Source organism: Cydia splendana, chromosome 15 (assembly GCF_910591565.1).
Source record: "Cydia splendana chromosome 15, ilCydSple1.2, whole genome shotgun sequence".
NCBI classification, from domain to species: Eukaryota; Metazoa; Arthropoda; class Insecta; order Lepidoptera; family Tortricidae; genus Cydia; species Cydia splendana.
The window spans coordinates 1,075,598-1,085,187 of NC_085974.1; positions in this window are offsets into that span (position 1 = coordinate 1,075,598).

The following is a 9,590-nucleotide window of genomic DNA, read 5'->3' on the forward strand; positions in this document are numbered from 1 at the left end:
ATCACTAAATTCGTAATCATTCCTGTCACTACAGTGCACAAACACAAAATCCATCCTCCGCCCCGCCACTGACCCAATCCTCAACCCCCAGATCACTCAACCTCACAGCACATCAACCCCTGATCACGCCACCCCTCGACCCTGAAGCCTGAACCACCAACCCTTCAACCGCCATTTCCCGACTCCTCAGTAGCCTTACCATAAGTCTAACACTGACATATTAGCTTAGCGTGTGCGTAACTTACTTTCTATGCGTCTCGCTCGTACTGGCATCCTATTAGTGCGAGCGAGATGTATAGAAAGTAAGTTACGAAGACGATAGCGAAGATGTAGTGTCAAACTCGTGGTAAGGCTACAGTTGTACTTCATCAAATGGGTTATTAACGGGAGGAAATGTTTGAGTTACTATAAAAAACAACGATGTCGCCATACTCGTAACTTCGTTCAAACAAAAAAATAATTACTCAAATCGGACCACGGGTTCCGGAGTAATCTACACTTATAAAATCATCATCATTTATCATCAACAATCATCATCATCAGGTCCACTCCATCAAATTAGTGGTTTTTAAGAGGAAATGCTTGATTTGCTTAAGACAATACCCAAATCACCATACATGTGCCTTTAAAAATTGAGGAGTTCCCTCAATCTTCACGGATCCCATCATCAGAACAGCACCAGATTAATGTGGGACGCTCTTGGAGGCAGTTCCCTTCAAACAAAAAAAGAATTGCTCAAATCGGACCACGGGTCTCAGAATAATCGCTGAACGTCGTACATTTTAAGAAATCGTCATGATTATCATCAAAACAATCATCATCATCAGGTCCACTTCATTAAATTGGTGGTTTTCGAGAGAAAATGCTCGAGTTGCTTAAGAAAACACCCAAATCACCCTACATGTGCATTTAAAAATTGAGGAGTTCCCTCAATTCCTCATGGATCCCATCATCAGAACAGCACCAGATTAATGTGGGACCACCTTGGAAGTACCTCCTTTCGAACAAAAAAATAATTACTCAAATCGGCCCACGGGTCTCGGAGAAATCGATGAACATACATAAAAAAAAAACATAGCCACAACCGAATACAGAACCTCCTCCTTCTATGAAATGGAAGTCGGTTAATAAAAAATAAAGAGTAGCACTTTTTACTGTAACCTGTCTTGTCCAAAAGCATCGCTCTTCCAGTTTTAGTTCTTTAGATTTTATAAGCACCAATTTATGTAAATAAAATATCATGCTATATAATAACATAAACAATACCTTTTAAAATGTACTTTGGACAGGCCTTATATATTTTTCTTTTACAACAATATTCACGCACGAAGTTTGTCCAAGGATATTTTCTCTCTTAACCTGTACCAACCTGTACATGCGCGGTATTGCATCTGACTCATACACAGAAAAAAATATTTAGATCATAACTATGGCAAAATATTAGGTAAGTATCAAGCTAACCACCGTAGGGTACCATTATGACCCAAGTGTCGTAGTTTCGTAGAGACAATTGGTTAAAGGCAGAAATCTGGGATTTTGTAACGGAATGTTAACTTTAACTTGTCTCGATTATTTTACGAATTTGGTATGGGGCCTAATGTAATAATATAATTTTAATATTGTATGAAGGTTTATTCATCTATGCTAAAAGTGAGACATTCGTATTATTATCCGTTCAAGGGAAAAAATAAAAATGAATGTATTTTTTACTGTAACCTGCTTAACTTTAACCTGTGTTCAATGTATAGGTTATTGTATGTCTTGAAAATAACATCTTCATTTTCCGTTCCCTTTTGAAATTTTGGGGTACTTGAAGCGGTAAAACATATTTTTCATTATTAAAAGTAAAAAAAATACAAAAAATAATTTTTCAATAACTTTAACCTGTCGATGCCACTTTCTTGAGAATAAGGGCGGGTTGCACCAAACCACCTGCTAACGTAAGCACGGTTCGCTAAATTTTAACGCTGACGTGGGGGTCTTAACGATTGCTAAATAAAATGCGTTGCACCAACTATAAAATAACAGTGGCCTATTCTATAAAGCTACAAGTTACAATTTACAAGCGGAAGTCTCTTTCTGACCCTATGTGTTAGAACGAGACTTCCGCTTGTAAATTGTAACTTGTAGCTTTATAAAATAGGCCACAGGACGTTAAAATTACTAATCGGTAATCGTATTGCCGTATTATGAACGCATTCCTACCAAAAATTTTATGGTAGAATTTTTATTTTATATAGCAACCCAGTCATAAATGCCAAACTGAGTTGTCAAAATTCTCAAAGAGAAAAGTTTTGTAGGCGCGAACTACACTTTCTTTGATTTAAAATCTAAATATTCAACAATATAAGCCATTCCTGAATATATTTATGGTTATATATTAAAAACACTCTAAAGTGAAATGTCTGACTACGATTGTTGAATGGCCTAGCTAAAGTCGGAATCAAACAAGGAGCGACATTGCCCGGTAAGTTATCTTATTAGTTTAATGCTTATAGCTGCTTCCTACTTTCAGTCCTTTCAGAGCCCTAAGCACAAGCATGCACAAGTGATTACTTGCGCTAACTACGCTATCTACAACTATGAAGCAAAGACGATAGTTAGGGAAAAAATTCCAATTATATTGTTGACAAAATAATGCATAACTGTTAGTAGCAGGCATTTGAGTTACTTTTGTACTTTAATTTAAAACTACTTGGTCTAAGCATTAGTTGCCAAGCGGACCCCAGGCTCCCATGAGCCGTGGAAAATGCCGGGACAAACGCGAGGAATATGATGACTTATAATAATATCATGTTGCTTTCTTTTCAGGTTAGATTGACACCATATGATATGGAATACAAGATAAAAGTTACACACAAGTGAATGAATTCAAGAAATCAACAAATTATACAATTAAATTAACCGGAAGAAACTTGTTACAAAAAATAAAGTACAATTAGAAATATTATCTGAATTTCAATTTTGACAAGAAAATATATTGCTAGTTACCTTATCTACTTTATTTTCCATTTCATACTATTATCCTTTTTAGGTACTTAAGCAGTTTAGTGACCAATGGAGGTAAAGGGTTACCCGGAGAGTAGATAAAGAACTTATTTATTTTACAATTATATTTAAGGAGGTACCTACCTATCAGTTATTATATTTTCAGTCATACAGGTAACTTGCTTATTAACTATTTTATTTTCTTCGGGTGTAGATAAATAATTAAAAAGCCAGTATGGAGGGAAAACAAATAAAATTATTCAGACCGAGGGCCTTTTCTTGTGACAAATTCAGGGCTATTTAGGTACCTATGTTAGGTTTAAATGTTATGTATATAGGGACTTGAGGTAGGTTAATCAGTAGGTACTGTACTGGAACATTATTTACAATACATGGCTATGGTTAAATATATTTCAATGTATGACTGGTTGAACACAAATAAAATTCAGGTGACAAGAAGACAAGCCATATTATATTTTATTTGACCCAGGTATTGGTAGTTGTATTAAAGTTTTATAAATGTTGCTTTGTATTTTTAAAGTCACTGCAAATGTTTTTTGACTATAGTGGAAGAGCCCTACTTACAGAATACCTTGAATTTTGTCAATAGATATATTAGATATGCTTGTCAGATGCAGATAGGGGTATTGTTCCTTTCTGCATCTGACAAGCATATTATAAGTTCCTTTAAAACAACTCAGTTGTTCTCATGTATGTTCCATATTTCCAGAATAATTACTCTAATAAGCTTGGCAGCCAGTATCGCCTTGGCACGGTAATATATATTTTAGCTTTTTTTATTACTTAGGAAAGTGGCATCCCTCGGGCATTTATTTTTATTTTATGCTAAAGCAGCGGTCGGCATGCCTACTTGGAAAGTTGTTGTTTCTTAGGATTATGAATAAGATTATGTTGTAAAAGCAAATAAAACCCAAGTAAGTAGGAGTTGAAGTATTATAATCACTTTTGCATTACACATTTTTGTCACTTTATTATAACCTATTAGTTATGCCAACTAGTCTGGAATTGTCCCAATACATTCCACACTTCACAAAACTTCACTTGCCATACTTCACAAAATACTTGATTTTATATTTCGCAACTTGTTTTATGTACGTTTATAGTTCTAAACATAGTTCACTTCTATAGCGGGTTACGATTTTCAGAGGCAGACTTGTAGATGGTTATAGGTGCCATCTCGCTGTTTTCGAATATCATAGTTCGTCCGTGGTGGATTTGTCCAAAGGATTTATCATTTTTATCTTGATTCCAATAATCAGAAGCCTAATTGGTTTTAATGACCATCCTGGCGACAAGTATATAGTAAGTAGTGCCGACATTATATGCCGTCGAGTTTCATCTGATGGGACGTATTTGTTAACCTGTGATAACGTCAATCTGGTCTTAACTCCAACTTTGAGTCATTTTGCACGCAATTTAAACTTAAAACACGCACATTTCTTTTAAACTATAAATTAATTAATGTATTTATGAAAGACGGATCGTCTCCCAATTATAATGACTTTTAGAGCCATTCATGTCAACTGTCACACGTTTTTGCGTTTACAAACTCCACATTTTATTGTTATTAACATTTTTTTAATAATTTAAATAACATATTTCCTAAAATTATTGAAAAATCAAATATAAATTCATGAAATACGGACAAATTCAATAAAGTGCCGCCATTTTTATCAGGCGGTAAAATCGTTAACCAGGGCCCAGTTTTATAAAGTTACAAGTTACAAGTTTACAGGCGTTTACTGGCAACACTTGCTCCGTTTTTTACAATTTGCGTTTTATAAAAGTACTGTGTTACAATTTTACAGGTTACAGGTACAAGTGCCTGTAGCTCAACCATAGACGAAAATATGGGAGTTTAATAGTTTTAAACTCATAATCGAACAAGCGTTTTATAAAAATATTGTAAATTACAAGTGTAGATTGGTACACTTGTAACAAAAACTGACATACGTCTTGAGTCCTGTAATTCTTAATTTTTAATTAAAATTATTCGTTTTCTGAGCGATTTTAAACTTTACTCTTTATTGTTAGGCACCAACGCCAACGATTTTGCCAGGGCATGCATATTTTTCCATGCACTGACCTCATCAGTTTTTGTTAATGTATCTGAAGTATATAGTAAATAGGAAATAAAGTGACAATATGTTTGATATTGATTTTATTGATGATATCGTTTTATTTTATCTACTAGGAAACGGAAAAGGATTTGTGCCGATATTTGTCGTTGATTTATTAGCATTCGTCTCTTTATTTAAGTATAGTGCATTCACATTATGGTAAAGTGTACTATTCATAATTTTCGATACACAGCGTACTTATCTTTGAGCCGCTACCGAAGCGATACATTTTATAATGTAATGTGAAACAGTATTTATTTACTTATTAGGTAAATATTTCATGAAATCTAACTTAATCTGAATCTGAAAACGGCCCGAAAAGTATATCCTTGGCATCGAACACCGCTCTCAACCACTCGATTTTTCCTTAATTTCTGGGCATTTTTCCAATAATTAATATTTTACAGCAAACAATAACACAGCTTACACAGCATTTAGTAGAGCACAGAGTATCTATGACAGACTTTTTTTTTAAATAGTGATGTCCTTCACACCTGTAGATTTCACATGTAATCGAGATTGACCGTGGTTCTTTACAACTGTAATTATCTATGTGTATTTATAAAACACCTGTAGCCGTTCACAGTGCATTACAGGTGCCTGTAGCCTGTACTCTTGTAACCTGTAACTTGTAACTTTATAAAACTGGGCCCAGTGGTCTACGACCGGTTAAGGGCAGCGTAACTTTTTAACAGACGTTAGGCGTGGTGCAACCCAAATATGCAGTTAGCGTTCGTTAGCGCCATCTTTAGCCATGATCAGCACATCAAATGGGCACGGTGCAACCCGCCCTAACTCTCATACGTATTAATCACTTAATAATGGCCACGAAAATGGGTACTTTGAAAAAAAAAAACATTGACTTCTGTCATTTGCAGTGCCGGATTAACCCTTTTAAGCAAAATAAGCACTTGCTTAGGGCACCACGTCTAGGGGGCACCAAAACCGTAGGCAAAAAAACGCGCAGGCTGCATCAGCATTGCAGTCGTCGTGGAGTAGGTACCTACATGAAACTTTTATACGTGTACAAGTACCCATCTAATAACGAAGGGTCTTAGGGATCAAGTAAGAGAGTGAGGGTACGAACATCTCCAACGTAGGCTTTCGATTTGACCTTACGCGGCTTACCCTACTCATGGAAAAAAAATCTTGGTTTCGGGATTGCGGCCAGCCGATTTTTTCGACATAGGTTAGGTTAGGGATTTTATAGCGAATTTTGCTAAAGCCAAAGGCCAAGCCGAGTTGCTCCTTAGCCGCGATCCTGAGACCTAACTGTCAAAGTGTTATAAGGGGCCCCGTGAAAGCCGAAAACTAAAAGCATTCTATCAAGTAGCGCTTTCGAGTGAAGCCAAAGAGCGAGCAGTAGAAGAGTCGGATTACATGCATAGATACGATTTCAAGCCACTCTTTTGCAGTTCGGCGTTAGGTCTTATGCGAGGCCTTCTGCCTTACGGCAAAGTTGACCTTCTGCCTTAATTACACTTGGGCGTGGATCCAAATCCAAGCTTTCCTCTTTCGCAGCTGGGCCTTCTGCTTTGCTCACACTTCGCCAATTCAATTTACTTGGTCAATTCCAAGCTCTGCTTTCTTGCATCTTTTCTGTATGAAAACAACCTCGCTGAGACCCTTAAATATTTATTTATATCGAGCCCTATGCGAAGCTAGGCTGATAGAAAACTGTCCCATCCCGGCTCTGTATGAAATCCTGGATTCGCGCCTGGTTTGGACTAAAAGTAAAAATGTACAACTATCTGTCTCTGTCTCTGTCGTTTTCAATTACTTTCTGGGATATGATAAAGGTGACATTCGGTTGGCGACTGCAGCAGCATTACTTTGCTGTAACGTTACTGCTGCAGCACTGTCAATTTTCGTGATAAAATGATGTGACTGATTTCCATACTAAAAGTAAAAATGTACAACTGTATCAAATTGCGTTTTTATATAGAAAAAATTTCGCGCTCGCTTCGCTCGCGTTTTCAATCACTTTCTGAGTTAAGACAAAGGTGACATTCGGTTGGCGACTGCAGCAGCATTACTTTGCTGTAACGTTACTGCTGCAGCACTGTCAATTTTCGTGATAAAATGATGTGACTGATTTCCATACTAAAAGTAAAAATGTACAACTGTATCAAATTGCGTTTTTATATAGAAAAAATTTCGCGCTCGCTTCGCTCGCGTTTTCAATCACTTTCTGAGTTAAGATAAAGGTGACATTCGATTGGCGAATGCAGCAGCATTACTTTGTTGTAACGTTACTGCGGCACTGTCAATTTTCGTGATAAAATGATGTGACTGATTTCCATTCTCAGCTGTAATGCAGCAATGAACTTTCACTCAATTTACCAAAAAAATTCAATGTAATCTTGATGACCCTAGGGAGAAATGCTTAGGGCATCAAAATATCTTAATCCGGCACTGGTCGTTTGCGGAGTCATACGATTTGGGACTCGCAATTTATACGCATTACCATGCCTTCCCGAAAAAAAACGAATCATTCGCGAAAGTCTCGCAACGCATTGAAGTTACAAGGGGCACGTGGTCTTCCTCAGGAGTCTGAAGAAGACCACGGTGAGTGGCGCTCTAGCCAGGCAGGCCGCTTCGCTTTCGCTCGCGCGCGTATACCTTACTGTATCGTCCGATATACACCTACTACTCTGTCGTTTAAATCACGTGTAAAATTTGAATAAGGGCGAAAAAAGCTATTGATTTTGGAGTGTAGTTTTATTTAGTGGTACCTAATTGTAAAATATTTTATCTGGACTACAGTCCTCTAGCGTATCCATCTGTCAACTTTACTTCAATAGGCACTACCAGGGTTCAGCATCAGCTATCTTGGGTAATGCTCTACCATGTGCTCATCATGACGAACACGACATTATTTTGTGTTTCTCCCTCTCCCTCTCCCTCTCCCTCTCCCTCTCCCTCTCCCTCTCCCTCTCCCTCTCCCTCTCCCTCTCCCTCTCCCTCTCCCTCTCCCTCTCCCTCTCCCTCTCCCTCTCCCTCTCCCTCTCCCTCTCCCTCTCCCTCTCCCTCTCCCTCTCCCTCTCCCTCTCCCTCTCCCTCTCCCTCTCCCTCTCCCTCTCCCTCTCCCTCTCCCTCTCCCTCTCCCTCTCCCTCTCCCTCTCCCTCTCCCTCTCCCTCTCCCTCTCCCTCTCCCTCTCCTCCCTCTCCCTCTCCCTCTCCCTCTCCCTCTCCCTCTCCCTCTCCCTCTCCCTCTCCCTCTCCCTCTCCCTCTCCCTCTCCCTCTCCCTCTCCCTCTCCCTCTCCCTCTCCCTCTCCCTCTCCCTCTCCCTCTCCCTCTCCCTCTCCCTCTCCCTCTCCCTCTCCCTCTCCCTCTCCCTCTCCCTCTCCCTCTCCCTCTCCCTCTCCCTCTCCCTCTCCCTCTCCCTCTCCCTCTCCCTCTCCCTCTCCCTCTCCCTCTCCCTCTCCCTCTCCCTCTCCCTCTCCCTCTCCCTCTCCCTCTCCCTCTCCCTCTCCCTCTCCCTCTCCCTCTCCCTCTCCCTCTCCCTCTCCCTCTCCCTCTCCCTCTCCCTCTCCCTCTCCCTCTCCCTCTCCCTCTCCCTCTCCCTCTCCCTCTCCCTCTCCCTCTCCCTCTCCCTCTCCCTCTCCCTCTCCCTCTCCCTCTCCCTCTCCCTCTCCCTCTCCCTCTCCCTCTCCCTCTCCCTCTCCCTCTCCCTCTCCCTCTCCCTCTCCCTCTCCCTCTCCCTCTCCCTCTCCCTCTCCCTCTCCCTCTCCCTCTCCCTCTCCCTCTCCCTCTCCCTCTCCCTCTCCCTCTCCCTCTCCCTCTCCCTCTCCCTCTCCCTCTCCCTCTCCCTCTCCCTCTCCCTCTCCCTCTCCCTCTCCCTCTCCCTCTCCCTCTCCCTCTCCCTCTCCCTCTCCCTCTCCCTCTCCCTCTCCCTCTCCCTCTCCCTCTCCCTCTCCCTCTCCCTCTCCCTCTCCCTCCCCCTCTCCCTCCCCCTCCCCCTCCCCCTCCCCCTCCCCCTCCCCCTCCCCCTCCCCCTCCCCCTCCCCTCCCCCTCTCCCTCGCCCTCTCCCTCTCCCTCTCCCTCTCCCTCTCCCTCTCCCTCTCCCTCTCCCTCTCCCTCCCCCTCCCCCTCCCCCTCCCCCTCCCCCTCTCCCTCTCCCTCTCCCTCTGCCTCTGCCTCTGCCTCTGCCTCTGCCTCTGCCTCTGCCTCTGCCTCTGCCTCTGCCTCTGCCTCTGCCTCTGCCTCTGCCTCTATCTCTATTTCTATTTCCACCACCACAATAATGCATAGATTGTCGAATAGTGCGTTATCTACGCCCGTCTCAAACAGGATAGATAAAGTTAGACCAAGAAAAATCTGCAGCGATTTTGAAAGCCCACGCAGTGCAAGTGTTATTCTGCCGTCATAATCCCGATAATTCACAACAAACACCGATAACGAACTCTGCGAAACATGAAGTCATAAATGTCCTGTGAAAAATGTCGTTCTGACTTTT